Source organism: Lathyrus oleraceus, chromosome 5 (assembly GCF_024323335.1).
Source record: "Lathyrus oleraceus cultivar Zhongwan6 chromosome 5, CAAS_Psat_ZW6_1.0, whole genome shotgun sequence".
NCBI classification, from domain to species: Eukaryota; Viridiplantae; Streptophyta; class Magnoliopsida; order Fabales; family Fabaceae; genus Lathyrus; species Lathyrus oleraceus.
The window spans coordinates 222,111,401-222,139,254 of NC_066583.1; the positions used below are offsets into that span (position 1 = coordinate 222,111,401).

The window sequence follows — 27,854 nt, forward strand, 5'->3', positions numbered from 1 at the left end:
TCCCTCAAGTAAGAGGACTTAAAAAGTACAAAGTGGTTAATTATAGCGATCACAACCTTAAGATTCCTTTGTATAGATCTACCCAGGTTTGTTTTGAGGGCATGTAGTGAATCCCTCAGTCATATCCCGGGGTGAGACTTTAAGTTGAGTCCCTTTGACAAGACTTTATGTCGAGTCCTTTAAGCATTACTTAGGATGGGTTTAATTTCGTCTTTGTATTCTCACAGTTATTCACCCTTTGTAGCCCATTTGTAATCACACCCTTAGGGTTTTTCTTTAATGGTTATCTTCACACTTGTTATTTATGAAATTCTTAGTGTTGTGGTGTTGGTGTAAGCCCTAGAGGCCAATGCTTTTGGTACTTGTATCAAATTATTTATTAATAATAAAAAGGCTTTTTTCTTTATTATGTTTGTTTAATAAAGTCCCTAGAATAGCTAGTCCGTTTAATGTATCAAGTGTGACTTAATCACGAGATCCCATTAAACATAAGGACGTCATTCTTAAAGTATCCGTAGTCGAGTTTTATTGTGAAGTGGGATAACATTAAAACATTGAGACTATTATGTATATAGACTGATGATCACATCTCATAGATCATGGATAAGGAGTTATCAAGTCTTAAACATAAGTATGAATATTAGGAGTAATATTTATACTAGATTGACCCGCTATGAGAATACTATATATAATGTTATGCAATGTTTCATAAGTTATTCTCATGGTGATAATGGTGTATACCACCCTTCGACCTGAAACCACTATGGATCCTAGATGTAGAGTCGAATGCTTTATTGTTGATCAAACATTGTTTGTAACTGGATGACCATAAAGACAGTTGATGGGTACTCCATGAAGCATGCTGAGGGACATGAATGACCTAAATGGAATTTTCCCATCCTGCGTAATATGATAAATGTCTAAGGTCCCAATATTGAACTGGACAAGGATAACACGATCTATGCCTTGTGTTCAATATAGACATAAGGGTAAAAGGATAATTATACAAACAAGTATTATCACAAAAAGGGATTTGTCAGATCACATGACATTTTCGTGCCTTGGGTAGCAGTGATGTGTTGCTAGATACCGCTCAATGTTTATTATGTTAAATACATGATTTAATATAATTGGCAATGTCACGAAAACCTATAGGATCACACACAAAAAAGACTGATTGATGAGAGATAGAGTAAATAAGGAACACCGTAAGGTACGATACACTTAAGTGAATTGTGGAACATTGTAAGGTACGCCGCACTTAAGTAGAATACGAAATGTGGCAAGGTACCACGTGCTTAAGTGATTTTTTGGTATACCATAAGATATGGGTCACATACACTTGAATGGGCTTTTTAGCTTGTAGCCCACACAAGTGGTTCTATAAATAAAACCCTTGTGTAGAAACATTTCATTAGATAAAATTCCATTTCTCTCTCTCTCTCTCTCTCTCTCTCTCTCTCTCTCTCTCTCACTCAAAGCCTTCATTCGTAGCAGCTAGCACTGAGACTGAAGGAATCCGTTCGTGTGGACTGAGTAGAGGCGTTGCCACCATTCAACGTTCGTGATCACTCCTTAGATTTGCATCAAAGGTTTCAATCGCCACAAGAGGTAACGATTTCTCACTGATCATGCCCATTCGTAAGGATCACTAAAGGAGAAAATTTTAATTTTCGTTGCGTTTTGGATCACAATTCTCCTTCATGTGGTTCTTCTGTTATTTATGGTTTAGGAAAGGTTGCCAACCAGGGTGGAAATGATTCCTCGGTTGGTGTTGAATTAGTACCCTATTGAAGCGAAAAAAGATATTTCAGTGAATGTCCAACGATCTAATTACCTTATAAGGTGGAAAGGATCTTCTAGTTGAAGTCCAACAATGTATTATCCCATAGTGAGATAAGAACCTTCCAATAGAAGCCCAACAATGTATTACATGTATGAAGGAAAAAATCTTCCAATGGAAGTCCAATAATGTATTACCCAGTAAGGTGAAAAGGATCTTCCAGGGAAAGTCCAACAATATATTACTCCGTAGGACAACAAAATCTTCCCATGGAAGTCCAACTAATAATTGCCTCGTACGACATTAATGATCCTTCAGTGAAGATCCAACTATTAATCCCCTTGTAAGGAGGCAATGATGCTTCAGTAAAGATCCAACATCTTCAATAGCATAAAGATTCTTCCATCCTTTAATGTATATCTTGAAAAATCCACACAATTTAAAAAGAGAGGGGGTGGCTCATTAAAAGCCTCTCCTATATAGGGGGAAAAAGTGACACCCTATTAATCAAAGTTTAACGTAAAATTTTCTTAAGGAATTTAGATAAACAACAAACACAATATCCCGCCTTATCAAAAATAAAAATAATTAATTAAAGCATAAACTTGCGTATATCACGTATATTGGTCTTGGCGTTGATTTCGTTGGATAAATTTATGATTTTCGAATTAGTTTCGTCCGTTCATATTTTAATAATCATGATGAGGCTTGATACATTTTCCAGGTTGCGAGTGACTTGTTAGCCTTTTATAGTTTTTGTAATGCAATTCTCCGAAGCACCACACAATTCATGGAACAATCATTCTGATTTTATAGTTTGCCAAGTAAGTTTGTCGCCTGAGTCTGCATACCAGATAGCTCTCCATGTTTTGACAAACAATAAAATAAGACATCAATTTAGTTATACACTACGTCATAAATGCTTAATAATAAACTTGTATCATGTATACAATAGATGAATGCAATAGCAAATTAAGGAGTAGGCTTTTATGATTATGCCGGCAAAAACATGCCATTTGCTTGTTAATTGTTGAACTAAGTATAATTGTGCATATTAAACCAATTGACATTCTCTAATTATTACATTAATACGATACTCAATTTTATAAAAAATTGTCTCATTTACTTTTTTTTTAAATCAAAATAATTATCTATTTACGATATCGATGTAATATTTATTATTATTTTCCTACCACTATATTTATGTTTATTAATTTTCATTTTATTCAACTACTCTATTAACTACAATTAATAAGAGTATTCTACTGAATAATACTATCTCCGGTCTTTCATACAAGAAAAACTGTATTTTTTAAATTCATTGAAGAATCAATGTATCAGTACTATATTTAGTCAACATATATTAATTCTGCGATGAATCTAAAAAATATTTTTTTTCTTATATTAAAGACTAAAGGAGTATTAGTTTTATCATTAAAATCAATACATCTAATTATTTTTTTAAACACCGCACATTATTCAAATAGAATATTTCTTATGAGACGGAAGACTATAATGTGTCAATAACAAATAGCCTTGGCGTGATCACTAACTTTTAAACGAAAACTAATAAGATACCCGTTCTCCCGTATGGATAAATTAATTTGATAGGTAGAAAATATATTTAGATGCATATAAATTTGAAATGGATTATTTAATTGTAAAATAAAAATCATTGTATAATCTCAATTTTATTAATTAATCATACAACAGTTTTATAAAAAAAGACCCATGAAATGTAGAAAGAAAAAAAAATTAACATTTAAAAATAAATTTTTTGTGTCTTAAATAAAAATAATTGTTAATTAAAATAAAATAAATATTATGTTAATAATGATCCATAAGAGTTTATCTTTTTTATTTTTAATTAAAGATTAAAGGTACTGCATTGACATTGTAAAATTACACGGTCATTAATAAAAATTTATCATTCAGCCATGTCACACAGAATAATTTAAAAATATTAAAGTGACTTGATAAAATACATGAAGAGGATTGATTGAGAGTGAAAAATTATTTCATTATTAATGCATATTATTTTTTTTCTTTTAATTATACTATGTCAATATTTCAATAGTAGCTCGATATAATATTTGTAAAATATTGGACTTTTTAGAAAGAATTAAAAGCATTGATTCTAATAGAACATATTATGAATCTTGCATTATCTAAGAAAATAGTTTACAAATAAAATAAATAAAGAGAGAAATACTCAAATTCAAAAAAAAAAATTGGATTAAATAAAAACAGTATCTTTGGTCCCATTTTAACCCCACAAGTAAATAGACTAATGATAATGACAAACAAAATCAAAGAAAAAGATGAAAAAATTCCTAATAAATAGAAGAAAAAAAACACTATCACATGCAATGATATAGTTTAATAATTAAATCATCTCGTGAATGATAATTAGCAGATATCCTTAAATACCTATTATCTAACTTCTTTTTTTACTATGAACTGTCGTAAAATGGAGCTGATGCAGACGAAAATTGATGGTGAGGTGTTTGATATAGACTCTGCTGAGGGTGTGAATATCATAGTTAGCATATTCACAATGGCTATGCATAGCCTTCTTGGATAGTTCCCTTCCATAATTTTCAGTGCTCCCAAAGCCTGTAATAATCAATTAAATTAAACATGGTTAATTAAACTTAAACCAGAGTAGTAATTAAGTGTAGTGAGATCAAAAAAATCAACTGTTTGTGAAAGATACATTTGAAACAAAAAGTGTCTTTGAATAATGTGGTTAACAAAATAAGTAAGATAATGGCCAAGGTAACTTGACTCTACGAAAGCATGCAACAAAAACTGTCATTTGAGAAATGGTATTAAAGCTTTCAAACTGAGTTTAAAACATGTGTACAAATGATTACTTAGAAATACGAGAATCTCAAACCCTAATTAAATTGCCAATTCAGTGAGAGAAATACATGTAACATGCTAACATCGATCTTCAAAAGAACAATGTAGTGTTATTATAAACCTTTGTGTTTGTACTTTTCATATAGTTGACTCAACTCCACATAATTTGAGTTGGTCATGCCACTGCTTCAATCAAATCAATACAAAAACAAAAGAAAGTTATAATATTATATATGAGGACTACCAAAAAAGAAAACCAATAGTTAGGAATAGGAATGCTTTGATTTTATGACAAATATAGACTTCCTTGAAGGAAAAAGTCAACAATGCAAAATTTTAGATTAACTAAGTAGAAAGTAATTTCCCTTAAATCTTCCTATATATAAATCAAAACCAAAAAGTATTTTAGCAGTATATCATTAGGAATGCTTTGTCTATATACAAATCTTCCTATATACAAATCAAAATAAAAAATTTCTAGTAATGACATGGATTTGGTCTCCCAACACATAAAACTAATTGTTAGGAATGCTTTAACTTTATGACGAATATAGACTTCTTATCAGAATAACATATCATTATCTTTATGTGCATCATATTATTGGGTATCAAAATAACATGAAATAATAATAACAAAATTAAATATGAGAGAAAAGTATAAGAATAAGAAGAAATACAATTAATTCTAGCTCTTTGATGATTATAGGATGATTAAAAAATTACAATATGAGTTCTCTATTTATAACAGTCTCATGTACTATAATAAGTGAATACATATTTAGTGAATTCTACCTAATCTTCTCTTCATTATAGAAACCAGTGATTTCTATTGCATTGACATTTTCTTTCTACAAAACAAATGACTTTATGTCATCACAATCTTCTACTTAAAGTCATTTTATTTGCTTCCAAAAGTTTATCTCCCTTACTAATTCCATGTTGCTACGTTTTAGATAGGCCATAAGAAGATCTGCACCAATACAACTTGTCAGCGTTGATCGACTTTGTCATAACACCAGTTAGGTTGTCTTTAGTGTGAATCTTCTGCATGTCCACACTCCATTTCTCTACTACTTCACGAGCGAAATGATATTGAACTCCTATGTGCTTTGTCTTGGAATGAAAAGTTGAATTTCTTGCAATGTGCAAGGCACTTTGACTGTCACAATACACAATAATTTTTGGTTGTTTGTGTCCGAGCTCTTCCAATAACCTTTGAATCCAGATAGCTTTCTTGCATGCTTGGGTATCTGCCATATATTCAGCTTCTGTAGTAGATAGAGCTACAACAATATGCAATTTGGATAACCAACTTACATCTCCTCCCGCAATTGTAAACACATAGCCAATAGTAGATTTTCTTTTGTCAAGATCACCTGCATAATCTGAATCAACATATCCTCTAACACCAAACTCCAATCCTCCAAAACATAATGCAACATACGGGGTTCCTTTTATATATCTCATGATTTTCTTAACAACATCCCAATGCTCTTTACTAGGATCCGCCATAAAAATCGACTGATCGCTCCCACTAGTTGCGCAACGTCTGACCTTGTACATATCATGACATACATAAGGCTTCCCACCGATGATGCATAGGGTACTCAAGACATTTCCATCCTCCCCGCTTCATTGTTAGGATTCATACTTGAGGATAATTTATAATTGATAAGAAGTGGGGTAGATATTGGCTTACAATCTTGCATGTTGAAGCGCCACAAAACTTTTCGTAGATAAATTCTTTGAGAGATCCAAATCTTTATATCTTTTCTATCTCGGTCAATTTGCATCCCTAAAATATTGTTTGTTGGCCCCAAGTCCTTCATATCGAACTCCCTAGCCAATTGTGCCTTCAATTCTTGTAAGTAATCTTTGTTGGGGCCTGCCACCAACATGTCATCCACATACAACAACAAAATGGTGAAAACATTTTCCTCAAACCTCTTGTAATATGTCCAATGATATGAGCTCAGCCTGTTGTATCCAAGGCTAATAATGAAAGAATCAAATCTCTTGTAGTAATACATCGGCACATGCTTTAAACGGTACCGAGATTTAGTCAACCTGCAAACCAAGTTTTCTTTTCCTTTTTCTTTAAAACCTTCTGGTTGAATGATGCGTTGGAAAACTTGATGTTCGCAAGTATACGAACGCGTCAGAGTAATATAAAAGATTATCGTATCCACAGAGACCAAGTGTCAATCTATCGTTATCTGTCGTTATGGTGTTTATCAAAGGCAGTCAAAATAAGTGTTTTGTAGTGTGCAATAAAAAGTAAAGTATTGAAATAGAATATAATTAATAAAGACAGGGTCGAATGTAATTCACGTAATCAATTGATAATCCAAGTACTTGCTAATAGAACTACTTATGGGCAATGTTTCCTACTTTGAAAAGAACTAATTTAACAGGAACTGTCGCTTTCGCGTATTCAGAACCGAGTTGTACTCCCTAATCAAACCCTCTTATTGTCACTTATAAAAAAGGCACGCATTGCGTTAGAGTAGTAAACCTATTTTTAAGAAATATAGTATCTTGACTAAGTTGAAAAGTATTATAACCTGGATTTCTTAACCAAAAGAGGTTCTCACGAACCAGACTCTAAACTTATAAACGCGTCCGAAAATAGTTTTAAAATCTCTTTTCTTCTTGATGTTAAAAACTCCTAATGAACTAAACAAAGCGCTTTCGCTGTTTTTGAAATAGTTAAAAACAATTAAGTTTATAAAGACGTTGGACGGCTTTCGATCTTACCCAACGGAATTGAAGTGCGGGAAAACTTAAGTTGAAAGTTAAAATAGCCCTTTAAGTGTTTCTACGAACCATTGTACGGATTACTGGTTTAATTACGATCCTTACATTCTAGCCTTATAAATTTAGCTAGACATGATAAAGTAAAAGTGCATTAAAATAAATAAAAGTAGTGCGAGTGCGGAAAATAAATAAAAGTAGTGCGAGTGCAGAAAGTAAATAATTTAAAGCGAGTGCGAGGAAATAAATAATTTAAAGCGAGTGCGAGAAATAAATAAAGTAAAAGCGAGTGCGGGAAATAAATAAAGTAAAAGCGAGTGCGGGAAATAAATAAAGTAAAGGCGAGTGCGGGAAATAAATAAAGTAAAGCAAGTGCGGGAAATAAATAAAGTAAAGCGAGTGCGGGAAATAAATAAAGTAAAGGCGAGTAATAAAAACCTGCTCCAATCGGAGGGCTGAGTAAATTGCAATGCGAAAAAGAAAATGGCGGCATGATTAACTTCCTTCCAAAGTGCTCTAAACTCGATTACAGACTCTATCACAGACTTGATGACACAATTGTGGTAACACTCCAATGCGAAGCGATTACCACTATAAAATACTGAATATATGCCTAAAAAACAAAGTTGCTTCTGAGTTTGCCTCTGCTCTAAGTTTGGATGATTGTAAAACTGAATTCACGTTTCTATTTATAAGCAAATAAAAAAAGTGGAATTGACTTGGATGCCCTTCAACTTGAAAATAGAGGAAACCGTTTCCTTCTTGTGGCACCCGCCACAAGGCTATGGCGCCCGCCACAAGCACAAAGTGGGGCGTCTTAGTGGATGAAGTGGGGAAACGTGGGAGTTGAGGAAGTTGGACTTGGACACGTCATGACTTGGTCTGTGGCGCCCGCCATGGGGTAGGCCATAAGCATAAAATGCTGAATTTTAGGGTTTTTAGCTCTTTTTCACTCCTTTTCTCGATCGGGGCTCCGATTAAAGTAAAAACATGAAAACAAAGGAAAACACAGTAATAACACAACAAAATGACAATAAACGACTAGAATGCATGTGAAATCGGAGTAAAAAATACGTAAATTTTAGTGTGATCAAACTCTCCCACACTTAAACCTTTGCTTGTCCTTAAGCAAAACATTATAAAGCTCATAAAACAAAAATTGGTGTAAACGAGTGCTTCAGGTAGAAATTCTAAGTTCAAGTCGGGATGCAGTGATAGGTACTAACTGAGTGAACTAAGGGTATCATGATGACACTAATCCGCGAATACGGACATAAACTTCATTCCTATATTAACCAACCCATATTATCCCACAATACCTAGGCCTGCCTCTTCATCTCTTTTTGTGTCCTTTTCATTCAGGCGCAATCACATTAAGCCCGTTATCCGTACATGCTTCATAGTTGAGTGACCTGTTAGTGATTATGATCTGAGCATGGGTTTTCTGGCACATAAATATGTGTAAACCCTTTTATTGGACCCAACTGTAATTGTGGGGGATCGGATCGTAATCCGCCCTACCGAGTTCAGTGCCAGATACCTCTGAACCAACTAATAGTGGGTACTGCTTTTCTTTTTCTTTTTGTTGCAATTTTTTACAATTCTTTGGTTTAAATGACTTTGTGAGGGTCACCTATACCGGAGTTGCCTTTTTGCTTTTATTTTTTTTTGTTTTTCTGGATCATTCACTTATTTGCATCGGTCCCCTACGTAGAGGATGCGTAGGCCGGAGCTGACTGCTGAGATAAACTACTAAGGACTTATACGGAAATGATGATTAAGGCCATGGTATATGGGGTTTCGGGAATGATTCCTATATTTACGAAGCTTATGGTGCTAAAACAGATACTGATGTTTCGCAAAGTTCTCCCAAGTCACCGCATCCTTACTCAAAACATGTCCTTAAAACCTGAAAACTTACGAAATAACACTATTTTCTTTTGCAAAATTTTTTGGTGGGGCTAAAGGTATGGGGAGGTAGGATTGTACTAAGGATCTACTATATTTGGTGACTCGTCAGACTCATGCATTATACTAAAAAGAAAAATAAACAACTAAAAGGGAAATAACAATAAATAAACTATCTAAAAACAGTAAAGAAAAAGCGATAAACGAGAAAAGCAATAAAGAAAAGACGATAGAGTCTCCTCCCACACTTAAATCGAACATTGTCCTCAATGTTTCGAAATAAGATAAGGAAGAGTTACCTGGCAACCTATTGCTGACCACTAGTGTCCTCGCCATCCTGAGGTGGACGACGGGATCGGGTACGACGACGGTCTCTCAGATCCTTCCTCACCTGCAGGGCATCCTGAGCGGTCCTCACCTCTCGAAGGTTACCAATAATGGAACCTTGGGTGGCTTCAATTAGTGCCATGTGTCTCTGGTGGTATTGTTGTTGACGGACTTGCGTATCGGTGATCACTTGCAGGGACTGTAGGACAGTGTCGTAGGACCTGTCTGTCCTCCGCTGTGATTGTTGCATGAAGTTCATATTATCCGTCATTTGTTGCTGGATGGTAGAGAGTAGGTCGTCACGCCTTTTCTCTCTAGCCAGGTGGTCACGCCACATCTCCTCTGTAATATAGAAGCCAAGAGTGGTACCTGCAGAAGAAGAAGATGATGCGGTGTATGATGGTGAAGGATGATGGGGGGACACATGTGGTACGGGAGATCTCTCTCTCCGATCATATTCATCATCAGTGTCTGGTCCTGCCTCATCAGGAATGTTAGGAGGAAGAGGACCCAAAACAGGTGGAGCATCTAAATCGTAGGTCCAATTCCTCTTATCACGTATATCAGTACGTCTAGTGCAAGGTAGAATAATAGATGGGATGGCTACACCATGAACCATAAGTGTATAACCTCCTTCTCTCATTGAGCGACACAATTTCATGTCTCTCAGAAATTTTAAGTTAATTGTGCGAGGAGGTAAGGGGTCTAGGGTAACCATCTCATTGTTCAGGTTAAGTGTCCGAGCAATAGACGTAATCAATCCACCAAAAGAAATCGGTCCCGCCTTATTCAGAGTTAAAATCATATGGGCGAGCATAAACGGAACCGAATTAATTCTCCTATTTGTGAGGCTTCCTTGCAAATATAGAAGCTCTCTAGCGTTAACCTTATTTGGATTCTCCCGACCAAAAATAGTGCATGCCAACAAATATCTAAAAACTCTGATGGCCGGGTTATGGATAGTTGAGGCAAGAACTCCTTCAAAAGAGTTAATGGAAGTGTTTGATAAACGCTCCCAGAAGGAAAATACTTCAACAGACCATTCGGAATCCAAAGGGGCCTCACAAATAGCACCTTCCCCATGAGGGATCCCTAACAGACTGGCTAGTTCATCGGTACTGAATTGGTATTCAACAGCAAACATTCTAAATTTGACAGTACCAACTGTGCTAGCAGTGTTAGGGTTGACAATATAAATTAAGGAACTTAAAAATTCGATTGTCAACCGCTCATAGATGGGTTCTTTGTTGATAAAGAAATTATGCAAACCTAAACGCTATGGTAGATACCTAAAGTATAAAGACAATTTTCGTCAACATACCTTGTCGGGAGAATTTCCCGATTTTGCAACCGTTCAATGATTTTTCTTTGTCTCTCCCCTGGTTTCCCTCCTCGAAGAATGAATCCGTTGAACTCCATTTGAATGCTCTTGAAATGTGGATGAGGAAGATGAAGTGGTTGGTGAAAAGGTTGGATTTTTACAAAATCCGGCGGATGAAATCGAAAATGGAAAGTGGATTAATGATTTGTGTGGTATGATGGTTAGGAAAGTATGAGCTTTTTGCTGGTTCAAGGGCTTTTTTCCAAGGTGAAAAAATGGGTTTTGGAGGTTGTAAGTTGCAAAAATGGTGAAGAAAAGTGGTCTGCCCCGACCATTTACAGATGCTGTGGCGGGCGCCACAGGTCCTATGGCGGGCGCCACAAGGCAAAATCTGGCTGGGCCAGATTTTGGTCCTTTGGTTTGGGCTTCGCTTGTCTTTTGGCTTTGAGGGGTCTGGATAACATTTGTCTTGTGATTCTCCTAGTTTCTTTGACTTGCATAATTTTATAAAAGTAAAAATGAAAAATAAAAAGTGAAACTGAAACAAAAACAAAAACAGAAATTAAATATAAATAAATAAATAACTGAAAAATTAAAATGCAAATAAAATATAAAACATATATAGATAAAAATAGAAATACTAATGTATAATAGTAATTTATATAATATCCAAATGCGATAATGTAAAATGAGTAATGCAAATACGATAAATATATGAAAGAGAAATAAAGTGAAATGAAATGGTGAAATCAGGTATTAGGGGTGTCGTATGCCTGAGTGGATCCACGGAGCACGGCTATCTCATGCCTGAGCTCTGCGATCTCCTGATATAGACAATCGGCTTCAGTAGCATGGGTGAGATCGGACACTCCTATCTGTAAAGTTAGGTCCGCCACTTCCTGTCTAAGCTCTGCAATCTCTCTACGACACTCAGCAATCTGGGTGTGTATGTCAGGTGTCTGCAATGAATGATTATTAGAGAGAACAGTGATTCTAGGAGATGGTGGTGCAGGTGTGTATTCAGCAACTGGAGGCGATCTCGGCTCCTCAACGGTCTCTCCCTGGCCCTCTAGAGCATAACTCCAATTCGTTGGATCATGCACACTGGTCATCATAGGATCTGGCAATGTGAAGTAATGGATGGCCTCGTTGCCGACTAGCAGTCGGAACTGACATGGGTGGAAAGAGGCTCTCCTCATCAATCCTCTGGTCAAACAGAAATCGATGTCCATGGTAGTGTATCCACAGTAGATCCGAAGATGTGACAGCTTGCGAGACAGACCTAAAGCGACAACTATCTGTGTGATGATTCCACCAACATGGATGACTCCTTCGGTGGATCTAGAGATACCGCTGAGATTATTCAATAAAAAGTTCCCACATGCTACTGGGCGAGACTGGGATGCGCAAAATAATAGGAAGATCTCCTCTTCACTTAGTAGTGTCTCTGCATCCGGTCTTCCCAGGAAGGAATGTGCTAATATCATCTGAAATATCTGAAGGCTGGGTTATGTATGACATAAGATAACTGTGTAGATGGATCCTGGCTTTCGCCACCTGATATATCACTCCAAAACTTCTCCACTTCCTTACCCAGGAAATATCTCAAAGGTGTTTCCGGGATAGCATCAGGAGTAGTCTGGAAACCTAATAAGTCACCGAACTTTTTCTGGCTGAAGGAGTACTCAACTCCAAAGAGCCTGAAAGCAGCATACCCATATGGTCCAGAATATGGGTCGTAGTTGAATGAACTCAGAAACTCTAAAGTTAGGTTCCTATATGTGTTACTCAAGTCATCATCAAATTCGTCCCAGTGGAGCTGGTGGCTAAGGAATCAGATACTAGCCTCGATACCCAGTGCCTCCATACAATGCTGATCAGGGTAACGTGTGGGTGCCATAGGGCGCTGGTATAAAGCAATGTAGCGCTCCCTCTGAGCATTGTCTCTATAGGCAACATGCATGTCATCAAAACCCTGCATCCTGTAAAAGTTAGAAAAGTGATCCTGAAAATACAAACCATTCAAACTTTAGTCTAAATGCAAAATAAGATAAAATAAAATAAAAATAAAAATAAATGTAAATAAATGCGAAAAAAGAAGTAAAATGAAAAGAAAAACCATGGGTTGCCTCCCACGCAACGCTTGTTTAACGTCATTAGCTTGACGGTTAGAATTTATACACCTGTAGTAGTATGAATCGGTGGATCAATCAGGGTGTGGCTCGAGTAGTATGCTAGAATGTCTCCTCCTTCGTAGAGCTTCAGTCTTTGTCCATTTATAATGAATGGACTACAGGTATCGTTCTTGATTTCTACGGCTCCGGATCTCAGAATCTTGGATACTTCGAAAGGACCAGTCCATCTTGAACGTAGCTTTCCAGGGAAGAGTCGTAACCTAGTGTTGAAAAGGAGAACAAAATCGCCTACATTGAAGTTTTTCTTTACTATTCTTTTGTCATGATAGGATTTTGTTCTCTTTATATATTTTTGCATTCTCGTAGGCAGATTGCCTAAGTTCTTCTAATTTATGAATGTCTAGGGTACGCTTTTCTCCAGCGGCTAGGTAGTCTAAATTCAAAGTTTTAATGGCCCAATAGGCTTTATGCTCTAATTCGAATGGTAAGTGACATGATTTTCCATAAACTAGTTGGTAAGGGGTAGTTCCTATAGGGGTTTTGAAAGCGGTTCTATAGGCCCATAACGCTTCTTGAAGCTTCTGAGACCAGTCTCTCCTAGAAATAGAAACAGTTTTCTCTAGGATTTGTTTTATCTCCCTATTAGATACTTCTACTTGGCCACTAGTTTGTGGGTGGTACGGTGTTGCTACTCTATGCCTAACTCCATATTTTCTTAAAAGTTTGTCAAATATTCTCGATATAAAGTGTGATCCTCCATCGCTTATGACTAAACGTGGTGTTCCAAATCTAGGGAATATATAGTTTTTAAATAGTTTGATTACTACCTTAGTGTCGTTTGTGGGTGCAGCTATAGCTTCAATCCACTTAGACACATAGTCTACAGCTACTAAAATATACCTATTTCCTAAAGATGGTGGAAAAGGTCCCATGAAATCTATACCCCATACGTCGAAGAGTTCTACTTCTTGAATGTTTCTTAGAGGCATTTCATCACGCCTTGAAATGTTTCCAGTGCGTTGGCATCTATCACATTTGGCAATGAAAGCATAGACATCACGCCACATGGTAGGCCAGAATAGGCCAGCTTGAAGAATCTTGGCGTATGTCTTAGAGGTGCTTGCATGTCCACCATAAGGTGCAGAATGACAATGCTCGATAATATTATTTACCTCTTCTTCTGGAACGCAACGGCGAAAAATGCCATCTTTACCCCTTTTGAAAAGGAGCGGTTCGTCCCAATAGAAGTTTCTCACATCGTGGAAGAATTTCTTCTTGCGGTGGTAGTCAAGATCAGGGGGTACTATATCAGCAGCTAGGTAATTAACGAAATATGCATACCAGGGTATGTTACTTATTGCTAAGGAATTTTGGGAATGCTCATAAGGATCTAGGTTATTGTCTTCAATGGTTTCTACTTTAGCGATCAGTCTATCATAGGCGAAATCATCGTTTATGGGTACTAGTTCAGGTTTTAGATGTTCTAGCCTAGAAAGGTGATCGGCTACTACATTCTCAGTGCCTTTTTTTATCTCTTATATCTAAATCAAAATCTTGTAGTAATAGAATCCATCGGAGTAACCTGGGCTTGGCATCTTTTTTACTTAATAGGTAACGAATGGCAGCATGATCGGTGTAAACAATAATTTTTGCTCCTACTAGATAAGATCTAAATTTGTCTATAGCGAAATCTACAGCGAGTAATTCTTTTTCGGTTGTTGCGTAGTTAAGTTGGGCAGCATCTAGGGTTCTACTGGCATAATAAATGGCATGTAATTTTTTTTCTTTTCTCTGTCCTAGAACGGCTCCAACTGCATAATCACTAGCATCGCACATTATCTCAAAAGGTTCCGACCAATCGGGCGGTTTCATAATGGGTGCAGAGATTAAAGCTTGCTTTAAAAGATTAAATGCGTCATTACATTTTTCGTCGAAAATGAATTCGGCATCTTTCATCAAAAGTCCGGTTAAAGGTTTGGTTATCTTGGAGAAGTCCTTAATAAAACGCCGGTAGAATCCATCGTGTCCAAGAAAGCTTCGGACTTCTCTGATGGTTTTTGGTGGTTTTAGGTTTTCTATAACTTCTATTTTAGCTTTATCTACCTCTATACCTTTTTCGGAAACTATATGTCCTAAAACTATTCCTTCGGTCACCATGAAATGACATTTTTCCCAATTTAGCACGAGGTTCACCTCCACGCATCTCTCCAGAATTTTCTCAAGGTTAGCAAGACAATTGTGAAAATTGACTCCGCAAACCGAGAAATCGTCCATAAACACTTCCATGATACCATCTAGGTAATCTGCGAAGATTGACATCATGCAGCGTTGAAAAGTAGCTGGGGCGTTACAGAGGCCGAAAGGCATTCGTCTGTAGGCAAAAGTTCCATAAAGGCATGTAAAGGTAGTTTTTTCTTGATCTTCTGGGTGAATTGGTATTTGGAAGAATCCAGAGTATCCATCTAGATAACAGAAGTAGGAATGGTAAAGGGAAATGGTCCTTCCTAGTTGCTTTATTTAATTTTCTATAATCTATACACATCCGCCATCCTCCTTCTAAATGTTTTGCTACATGTTCGCCTTTATCGTTTTGCAAGACTGTGATGCCCCCCTTTTTAGGTACTACATGCACAGGGCTCACCCACTTACTATCCGAGATCTGGTAGATTATACCTGCCTCAAGTAACTTAAGAACTTCCTTCTTAACAACATCACTCATTATAGGGTTTATTCTTCTCTGATGCTCCCTAGAGGGTTTTGAATCTTCTTCGAGCGAAATCCGATGCATGCATACAAATGGGCTTATACCTTTTAGGTTAGAGATATTATATCCTAAGGCTGAGGGATATCTTCGTAAAACGTCTAAAAGTTGGTTCGTCTCCTCTTGGCTCAAGGTAGCACTGACTATAACTGGACGGTTCATCTTTTCATCGAGGAACTCATATCTCAGGTTCTTAGACAGTTCCTTAAGTTCTAAGGTTGGTTTCTTAGGGCATGGCATAGGATCTGGGGTAAGGGATAAACATTCGTAAAGGTTATCATCGATGAAAGGTTCTTTAAGGTCATCATCTTCCTTTATGGGGGTTGATGGTAACTTGATTGTAATTTCTTTTTGTTCTAATTCTCTAACACATTCACCAATGATATCTAAGGCATAACACGAGTCTCCCATCACAGGTGCCATAAGAAATTTCGAAAGTATAAATTCTATTTTCTCGTCACCTACCTCAAATGTCAACTTTCCTTTCTTGACATCTATTATGGCTCCTGCAGTCGATAAAAATGGTCTACCTAGAAGAATTGGTATATCATTATCTTCTTTGATGTCCATGATGACAAAATCAGTAGGGATAAATAGTTGACCTATCCTAACAGGAACATCTTCCAAAATGCCTATCGGATATTTGACAGATCTATCGGCTAACTGAAGTGACATCTTAGTGGGTTGTAATTCTCCTAAGTTTAACCTCTCACAAACTGCTAGAGGCATTAAGCTCACACTAGCTCCTAAGTCTAGAAAAGCTTTTTCGATGACATGATTACCCAAAAGGCAAGGAATGGAGAAATTTCCAGGATCTTTATCTTTCTTTGCTAATTTGTCCTCGGAAATAGCATTACATTCCAAAGGCTTCGGATCGTCAAGTCTACGTTTGTTGGTAAGGATGTCTTTCAGAAACTTTGCATAAGAAGGTATTTGGGTGATGGCTTCTGTGAAAGGGATTTCTACATGAAGTTTTTCTATAACTTTAATAAATTTTTGATACTGTTTATTGGTCTGGGTTTGTTTGAGTCTTTGGGGATATGGTATAGGTGGTTTATATGGTGGGGGCGGTACGTAAATTTTATCTTTAGGTTCTTCTCCTTTATCTTGACCTTCCTGGTTTTCAGATTCCTCTGGTTCCTTTACTTCGTCCGGGGGCTTGGTACATTCCTTAGAAGTTTCGGGTTCACTTAATCTTGGGTTTGGTGGCTCATCATAAGTGTTCCCACTTCTTAGGGTAATGGCATTGGCTTGTCCTCTCGGATTTTGTTGAGGTTTTCCAGGGAATTGTCCTCCAGGTGTAGTCTGAGGGGCTTAGTTTAAAGCTACCTGAGAGATATAGGTTTCAAGCATCTTGGTATGAGTAACTATTTGGTCAACCTTGGTTCCTAACTGAGTAATCAATTCGTTAACATGAATGTTTTGGTTCATGAACTCCTTGTTTTGTTGGGTTTGAGCGGTGATAAAATTTTCCATAATTTTCTCAAGGCTCGGCTTTGGTGGTATAGGTTTCATAGGTTGATTTAATCTAGGGGCTTGATAACTAGGTCTCGGAGGTGCATTATTTTGAATAGGGTTATTGTTTTTATAGGAGAAGTTAGGGTGATTCCTCCATCCAGGGTTATAGGTATTCGAATATGGGTTCCCTTGGGTGTAGTTTACTTGCTCGGAGTGGGTTTCGTTCAATAGACTGCATTCTGCGGATTGGTGTCCTTGGGTTCCACATATCTCACAATCCGACAAAACTGCGCCTACAGTATTCGGGTTCGTGTACATATGCTCGACTTTGAGGGCTAATGCGTCCATCTTAGCTTGCATCATGTCTATAGAGCTTAGTTCATGCACTCCTCCTTGGGCTTCCTTCTTTTCCACTGTCGCTCGTTCGACTCCCCATGATTGATGGTTTTGAGCCATGTCTTCGATGAGGGAACTAGCTTCAGGGTAAGGTTTGTTCATCAGAGCACCGCCTGCGGCAGCGTCGATGATCATCTTTGTGTTGTAATGAAGTCCATTATAGAAGGTTTGAATGATTAACCAATTTTCTAAACCATGATGTGGGCATGCTCGTAACAACTCTTTATATCTCTCCCAAGCTTCGAACAGCGATTCTCCATGGTTTTGGGTAAATCTAGTTATATGGTTTCGAAGAACGGCGGTCTTACTCGGGGGAAAATATCTAGCAAGAAAAACTCTTCTAAGGTTATCCCAAGTCGTAATGGAATTGGGTGGAAGGGAATCTAACCATGATAGAGCTTTATCTCTGAGGGAAAAAGGAAATAATCTTAAACGTACCGCCTCAGGAGAAGCTCCATTGGTTTTAAAAGTATCTGCTAATTGAAGAAATATTTTTAAATGTTGGTTAGGGTTCTCGGTAGCGAGACCCGCGAATTGTCTCTGTTGCACTAGTTGTAACAGAGATGGTTTAAGTTCAAAATTATTGGCTGGGATGATTGGGTTTACTATACTAGAACTAGGTTCTTCATTAGATGGTTGAGCGAAGTCCTTAAGAGGTCTTTGGTTTTGATCTTCGGCCATAGCTCTCTTAATTCTATGAAAGAATAAACGTGCGCGAGCGTAACGTTCAGGTTCCGCCAGAGGGTTTACTAAGCTTAAACTTCCGGTGCTGCGAGTTCTTCGCATTGACCGGCGGGAAATAACCTAAGTCTAGACGATATAACAACAGGAAAATGAAATTTGACGAAATTGGTCCCCGGCAACGGCGCCAAAAACTTGATGCGTTGGAAAACTTGATGTTTGCAAGTAACGAACGCGTCAGAGTAATATAAAAGATTATCGTATCCACATAGACCAAGTGTCAATCTATCGTTATCTGTCGTTATGGTGTTTATCAAAGGCAGTCAAAATAAGTATTTTGTAGTGTGCAATAAAAAGTAAAGTATTGAAATAGAATATAATTAATAAAGACAGGGTCAAATGTAATTCATGTAATCAATTGATAATCCAAGTACTTGCTAATAGAACTACTTATGGGCAATGTTTCCTACTTTGAAAAGAACTAATTTAACAGGAACTGTCGCTTTCGCGTATTCAGAACCGAGTTGTACTCCCTAATCAAACCCTCTTATTGTCACTTATAAAAAGGCGCGCATTGCGTTAGAGTAGTAAACCTATTTTTAAGAAATATAGTATCTTGACTAAGTTGAAAAGTATTATAACCTGGATTTCTTAACCAAAAGAGGTTCTCACGAACCAGACTCTAAACTTATAAACGCGTCCAAAAATAGTTTTAAAATCTCTATTCTTCTTGATGTTAAAAACTCCTAATGAACTAAACAAAACGCTTTCGTTGTTTTTGAAATAGTTAAAAACAATTAAGTTTATAAAGACGTTGGACGGCTTTCGATCTTACCCAACGGAATTGAAGTGCGGGAAAACTTAAGTTGAAAGTTAAAATAGCCCTTTAAGTGTTTCTACGAACCATTGTACGGATTACTGGTTTAATTACGATCCTTACATTCTAGCCTTATAAATTTAGCTAGACATGATAAAGTAAAAGTGCATTAAAATAAATAAAAGTAGTGCGAGTGCGGAAAATAAATAAAAGTAGTGCGAGTGCAGAAAGTAAATAATTTAAAGCGAGTGCGAGGAAATAAATAATTTAAAGCGAGTGCGAGAAATAAATAAAGTAAAAGCGAGTGCGGGAAATAAATAAAGTAAAAGCGAAGCGAGTGCGGGAAATAAATAAAGTAAAGGCGAGTGCGGGAAATAAATAAAGTAAAGCGAGTGCGGGAAATAAATAAAGTAAAGCGAGTGCGGGAAATAAATAAAGTAAATGCGAGTAATAAAAACCTGCTCCAATCGGAGGGCTGAGTAAATTGCAATGTGGAAAAGAAAATGGCGGCAGGATTAACTTCCTTCCAAAGTGCTCCAAACTCGATTACAGACTCTATCACAGACTTGATGACACAATTGTGGTAACACTCCAATGCAAAGTGATTACCACTATAAAATACTGAATATATGCCTAAAAAACAAAGTTGCTTCTGAGTTTGCCTCTGCTCTAAGTTTGGATGATTGTAAAACTGAATTCACGTTTCTATTTATAAGCAAATAAAAAAAGTGGAATTGACTTGGATGCCCTTCAACTTGAAAATAGAGGAAACCGTTTCCTTCTTGTGGCACCCGCCACAAGGCTATGGTGCCCGCCACAAGCACAAAGTGGGGCGCCTTAGTGGATGAAGTGGGGAAACGTGGGAGTTGAGGAAGTTGGACTTGGACACGTCATGGCTTGGTCTGTGGCGCCCGCCATGGGGTAGGCCATAAGCACAAAATGCTGAACTTTAGGGTTTTTAGCTCTTTTTCACTCCTTTTCTCGATCGGGGCTCCGATTAAAGTAAAAACCTAAAAACAAAGGAAAACACAGTAATAACACAACAAAATGACAATAAAACGACTAGAATGCATGTGAAATCGGAGTCAAAAATACGTAAATTTTAGTGTGATCATTGGAGCATACATATTTCTTCTCCAAGTTCTCCATGAAGAAAAAGCAGTCTTTACATCCAACTGTTCAAGATGTAAATCATAAGCAGCGCACATAACTAACACTACTCTGATACTGGTAAGTCTAACCACCAGAGAAAATATTCCATTGAAATCAATTCCTTCCTTTTGAGCATATCCTTTAACCACCATTCTTGCACAATATCTTTCCACTTGATCATTAGCATCACACTTAATATTATAGACCCATTTGTTACCGATGGCTTTCCGACGCTCTGGAAGTACAACAAGATCCCATGTCTTATTTTTATGTAAGGCTTCAATTTCTTCCTGCATTGCTTCCATCCATAAATAATCATTTGAACAACTCACAACCTCTTGAAACATTGATGGTTCTCCGTCTTCTGTTAGAAGACAATATGCATCATGGCTTGCCATAACATAGTCTAACTGCCAATTTGGTTTCCCTTTTTGACGTGTTGATCATCAAACTTCAACACCATCGGGTTCCTCTGGTTCTTGTACCTCGTGCTCTGGTTCTGCTTCAAAAGAATCATCTTCTACAGACTTTCCATCTATATGAATAGTATTAATATCTTTAGAAATGATTTCATTTTCGTGCTCCCTTTGCAGCTCATTCTCTGCAAAGATTACATCCCTACTGACAATAACATTGCGGGAAGTGGGATCCCACATACGATACCCCTTGACACCGTCAACATAGCCCAAGAATATGCATTTCCTGGATTTTGGATCCAACTTAGTTCTTTCTTGGGAGTTGTACATCATGTAAACAGGACATCCAACCACATGTAGAGTAGAATACTCAACTGACTTTCCTTTCCACATCTCCATCAAAGTCTTTAAACCAATTGCACTTGATGGAGATCTATTTATCACGTAACAGGTAGTTTTCACGACTTCTGCCCATAACGACTTGGCTAATCCTGCAGTTCGCAACATAGCTCTAGTCCTTTCTAGGAGAGTTCTATTCATCTTCTCTGCTACACCATTCTGCTGAGGTGTATGAGTAACTGTAAATTGTCTCATTATACCCTTTTCCTTGCAGAATGCCATAAAATCACCGTTTGTATATTCTCCTCCATTGTCTGTCCTCAAGCACTTAATTTTCTTTCCAGTTTCAAGCTCAAATTGTGCTTTGAAATGCTTAAATATTGAAAACAAATATGACTTCTTCTTGATTGGGTATACCCACAATCTTCTAGAGTAATCATTAATGAATGATACAAAATATTTTGCTCCTCCCAGGGACATTTGCGGTGACTCCCACACATCAGAATGAATCAAGTCAAGTATGTGTTTTCTCTTAGTAGTTGATTTATCAAACTTCAACCTATGTTGTTTACTTATCACACAGTGCTCACAGAAAGGTAAACTTACAAATTTGAGCTCCGGTAAGAGATCACGTTCCATAAAAACTTTTAAGCCTCATTCTGACATATGACCCAGTCTATGATGCCACATTGTCGTTGAGTTTTCTTGACTAGTTGATGCAACTGACACATCACCCTCTTGCAACGTCTCTCCCATAAGAATGTATAGATTTGCATATAGCTTATCTGCCTTCATCACTACTAGAGAACCTCTCACCACCTTTAAGATCTCACCTTCAATATGGGTCTTGCACCCGAGGTCATCTAATTGCCCAATAAATAATAAATTCTTCTTTAACCCTTTTACATGTCGTACACCTTGAATTGTGAAAACTGTACCATCATACATTTTTATTTTGTCAGTAACAACACCAACAATTTCTAAGGCGTAATCATTTCCCATGAACACTGATCCTTCAGAGATAGGTTGATAAGTGTAAAACCAATCTCGTCGAGGAGTCATGTGCCATGTTGCTCCTGAATCAGTTATCTAAACATCAATGAGATATTTATTGCCTTTGGAACCAATTATTGATCCGCTAGATAGAATCTCTCCATCATCACAAGTATTGGCAACACATCCTTGATACGAACTTGCCTCAAAAGACTTTTTACCATTCTTCTTAAACTAACAATCTTTTTTCAAGTGTCGTTTCTTGCCATAATTGTAGCATTTCAGGTTTATCTTAATTCGAGACTTTGATCTACCATGATTTTATCCCCCACTGGGGCCACGTTCCATTGATCTGCCTCTCGTCATTATCAAAGCTTCTACTTGTTTTGAGCTTTCTTGATGATCTTCCTTATTTATACGTCTGAACACTTCCTTAAGAATGGCTCCGACAACATCATCAAAGTATAGACGATCTGTAACATTATTATTTATTAAGTTGACGACAAGTGGGTCATATGCATCTGGTAAGATCTGAAGTATAAGTTCTGCATGTTCATTTTCTACTATGATGAAATTTGTCGATGTAAGTTGAGCAAACCTCGTATCTACGATGTGATTTGCCACGAATGTGGATTCACTCATTCGAAGAGTATAGAGTTTTCTCTTTAAGAAAATTCGGTTGTGAAGTGACTTGACCTCGTACAATTTGATGAGGACATCATGTCATACCCTAATTTTTAACTCTAAGATCCCACATACCATTGACATCCTTGCATCCAAGCAAGGTCACCTCTTGGTCCCTCTCCTTCTCATCTTTAGGTTTTGGTTTTGCAGGGATCATCAAGTACCTCTTTCTTAATGTTTTACCTTTGTGCTTATACATTCATTTCCTATCTAACCATTAATCAAATATAAAAATATGTTTTGTTTTCTTTAAGTTTATTGTGCAGGGTGGGGCTTTTCATCAAGAGTGTCAAGCATGATTCCTCAGCTAGGTTTTATTTGATTCCTCAGTAATGTGTAGCTAACCATTGATTCTCAAGGAGGACATATTTCTATGTATGATCTCAAAGGTTCTAAAGCACCTTTCAATCTCATTTTGATTAAAATTACATCAAAGTTTTTTGGTTTACTTCTCAAGAAAGTCAAAGGTTCATGTATTTATTTCCATGCCTTCTTCACCAAGTTACCTCAAGATTTGAGAAATCTAATCAAGATACATTCAAGGAAACCTTATTTTGAGTTAATATTATCATCCATGTGCTTTGAAATGCAAGAAAAGTCCAAGTACACAAGTTGGTTCCAAGTGGTTTGACCAAAAAGTCAACATTTGAAGTCAAAGTTCCAAGGATTACAACTCCTTCAATTCTCAACATATTTGAATGCTTCTTTTTGCATATGAATTTTCTCAGCATCCTCTACAACTTCTATTTACATGACAATATCCAATTATGCTTAGAGGATCATCAAAAGTTTGGAGACATTATAGGTCATTTGTGGACTTAGTGAAATTTGACCTATTTTCAAATGACTTTTTCTCAACTTTCAAAGATCATAACTTTCTCAATTTTCAACATTTGAGCCTGATTCTTTTTGCAAAGTGTCACTTATGATACCCTCTACAAGTTTGCTTCAATGATCAAGGTCAAATTATGTTTAGAATGCCGTGGAATTCATTAAGACATTACGTGTCATTTTCAGCTATTGGATACTTAAATTTTTCTACGTTATATGACCGGTTTTTCTCGCCAACTTCAACATGCCATAACTTTGTGCTTAAACATCCAAATGCAGCCTTTATTGGCACATTGTAATATTTGTTATGATGTCAACACATTGCGATTAGAATGGGACCAAAAATCCTCCTAAATAAGATGCCCCATTGAGTTGAACATGGTGACTTGGAACTGAAGAAATCACCATTGCCCGAAATTTGAACTTCACTAATCTCAATTCCAAGCCAAATTAGCATGTGTTTTGGACCTAAACATGTTTAAATAAGTCTCTAGAAGTTAATTGACCCTTGAAATGCATCATTTGGCTGTGTTTTGATGGATTGCAATTCACACTTTTCTCACATTCGAATCAAATTTGTTTTGCACGAGTTAAGTTTGACTCCATACGTATTTGGATCCAAACACATTCCCTATAAATAGAGGAAGTTATTGCATTTATTTCCAAGCTTTTGAGAGCCAAGAAACCCCTACTGCAATATGAAGTTTTCCAGAAAAATTCAACTATCGTGTTTTGAATTCCAACTTATATCAATCCAATTTCTTGATTTCATTAGCATCTTCAGTATCCTCTAAAGCTTTTGCAACAATTCTTAAGCTCTGAGACCTTCTTAAGTGCTCTAACCAGATAGAGTTTCATCAACTTCTGATCATCATTTGGACAAGGTAGTTCTGAGCATCATTTGAACTCAAACAAGTTACCACAATGTAATCCTTCACTCTCTGATGCTTTCCCCTAACTTATTTGGTGTTGATTGATCGTGTTCATCATTTAATTTTATTTTTCATGGCTTGCTTGATTCGGAAACTTCTCTGAAATTCCCCGTGCTCAGTTTAGATAAATGAATTTGGAGTATGAGGTTGAATTCGTGATGAGGAGGCGATCACATTGGTGGTGGTCTCGTGTTTTGAATTTACCAAATGATGAAACTCCGGTGGAGGACCATTGGAGAAGACGACCGAAGTTTATCTCAGGTCATCTGAGTTTGAGACACGCTGGAAAAATGAAATATTTTGATTAGTTCAATTTAAATGTAATCCCATGTTTCATTTCAGCTAAATTCCATTGTGCGCCCTAGCCTTGTGAGTGCTGGATCTGCCACGTCAATTAATGAAGCTTGATCCAACGCTCAGTGTTTTTTTTAATTCTTTTTCTATTTTCATTTTTTATTGCATTTTCTTTTAAATTTCACATAAAATTCATTTTACATCTAAAAGATCCCAAAATAATTTCTAAAATCATCTTTTATTTTTCTCAATCTGATTTTTATATTTCCATATTTTATTTTATTGATTTTCTATTTTTTTGTGGAATTTCTCTTTTCTCCTTTGTTTTAATTGGTTTAAATATACTTTTCTGCATTTTTAAATTCTGAAAAATTTATTATATTCTTCTTATTTTATTTCAAACCTTTCATAATTTTCTTGGCCATTTATTTGGTGTTTTGAAGGGCCTTATGGATTCTTCATTTTATTTCTATTTTAAAATTCATTTAAACATAATTTTGGTGCATTTTTATTTCATTTAATATTTTTGTGACCTTTGTGAACTTCTGTTGGCCTTGGATCATGATGGTTTGGACCATTAAGTTCATAAAACTCAATAGATCTTGGGTGTTAATGGGGTGAAAACCCTAGTCCACCAAAATTGATGATTGATTTTGACGATGACTTGATCAAACCTTTGATCCAATTTGTGTGTGATCTCTTTTGTCCTCTTCTTCTTCATCTCTTTCTTTCCCCTTGATCAAATGGATGACTTGTGCCCATCTTGTTCATGATGTATGGATTGGTACTTGATGAACTTTCATCATTTTAAACCTACCTCGTAATTGATCATGGTTCATTTAAGGTACTTTAGATTGATGCATAAGTTTGTCTTAAGCACTATGAAGTATGGATTGAAGTAATGAACCATCCTCCTAGCTTTTGTGTTTGATCATTTCTTTTTTTCTTTTTTGTGTGGCATGGATTTAGGAGAATGATTTACATATCATTCCTCTATCATGTATTAGCACAAACATTATTATTGACCAGTCTTAGATAGTTGTGACTTCTACATAAGTCCAACTACGATTGCTTAACATAACGCTAAATTTGTCCTAAAAGTAAGGCATTTTTATAGGTGAGATTGTAAGTCTCCTACTCCTCATGGTATTGTGTAAAAATATTTCTCATTTTTCATTTATGAGAGCTAGAGACATACTTGTTGATTTTATCCAAGTTGGAGACCTTCTCATGGTGATGTATAGGTTCATATTTTCATGCTTGTGGATGAATAGTTAAATGTTCTCCAAAAAATGACCAAATCATCTTTCATTTTAATCACTAACATTTACTAACATCTTATTATATTAACTTTATTTTAATGCTCTCTATTCTTTTGTCATTTATTTCTTGCTATTTATTTTAGCATCTCATATCATGTTTGCTCTTTGTCCACTTGGACCTTTGTTTATGTTTATGCTCTTTTTTCCCTTTGTCCATTTGGACTTCTTTTTCTTTTAAGACATTAATAATGTAAAAAAAACCTAAAACATTTTGGGTTCTCTTTGCTCATGGACTTGAGGTTACTATCCTTAGCATTATTATGGAGTTATGGACTTAGAGCTAGGACCTTGACCTTTGCTTTTGGAGATTGTGATTTGAGATATTGAGATTCATCTGATACCTTTGAATTTGGACTTCTTTTGGAGACTTGTTTGGGTTACTTTGGTTTCATCTGATACATGGATTACTATTTGCTTATTTGTCTTGCTTGAAGCTTAATCCAAAGGAGAGAATTCTTGTTTGACTTATGTCATAAAACTTGCTATGTCTTGGTTAGATCTTTCCTCCCTGAATTTTAATTCATGATCTAGGATAGTCTCTTCTTCTCCTCTTCTTCTTTAATTTTCAAAATCTCCTCTCTCTTTTTCAAAACATTCTTGTTTTCTAACTTGAACCACTTTCTCAATAAACCTTGACTTTTTGTCAAGTGATTTTCAAAACCTTTTCCCAATAAATTCTAATCCATCTTAAACATATTCAGACCAATTTAAAAAGACTAAAAAATGCATAACTCACTCAAATCATTTTGTTCCCTTTGTGCACTTTTCGTTTTAAAACTTTTTTCTCAAAATTCAGACATGAGTCATTTGCATAGTTGAGATATAATTCTCCTATCCCCATAACATTGATGATAAATCTTTTCCATCTAAGAGAGTTAGTGACATACTTGTAGATTTTTATCCAAGTTGGAGTCATTCTCATGATGATGCAAAGTTCTCATACTTGTGAATGACTAATTGAGTATTCTCCTAAAAATGACAAAATGTCTTTTCATTAAAAGTAAATCAAAATAAACACCTTTGATATTTTTACCACGAACTACGAGGTTTTGATCCTCCATTGCACTTTGTTGGTACGTAGGCATGAGACTTCAAAAGTCTTGGCAAACACAAAATTAAAAAATATTTATTTTTCCATCTCTCCAATCTTTTGCAAACAATACCTTTTTCAAACTAAAATGTACATATTTTCAAAGAGGTTCCCATGGAGTACCATGGATGTTTAGGGTGATAATTCCTTCCCTTTGCATAACTAACCCCCGAACCCGTATCTCTTTTTATTAGTTTTGTTTTAAAACTTCTTTGGGTTTTGTTCGTACTTTTTCCCTTTTCATTTGGAAATAATAAATGTGCGGTGGGACTCTTGCTTTATGAGTTAGGTTAATCAATAGCTTAATCTCAAAATGTTTACTGCTACAGAGAAATGGAGACTCTGGTGGGGAGTAGTCCTCAGTGGGTTTAGCCTATTGTAGCAGTAAAATATTTAAGATTAAGCTATTGATTAACTTAACTCGCAAAGCAAGAGTCGCCACCGCACTTTTATTATTTCCAAAGGAAAGGGGAAAAAGTACGAATAAAACCTAAAGAAGTTTTAAAACAAAATTAATAAAAAGAGAACAAGGGTCCGGAGGGGGTTAGTTATACAAATGGAAGATATTAGCACCCTAAACATCCATGGTACTCTA

The 27,854-nt window shown here is 36.3% G+C and overlaps 1 non-coding gene across 1 annotated transcript; it reads left to right on the forward strand.

Moving 5' to 3' along the window:
* Nucleotides 1-17,898: 17,898 nt before the first annotated feature.
* Nucleotides 17,899-18,005, forward strand: LOC127088375 (small nucleolar RNA R71). The gene has a single exon (XR_007790213.1). It is a non-coding gene; the product is annotated as a small nucleolar RNA R71 (small nucleolar RNA).
* Nucleotides 18,006-27,854: the final 9,849 nt, after the last annotated feature.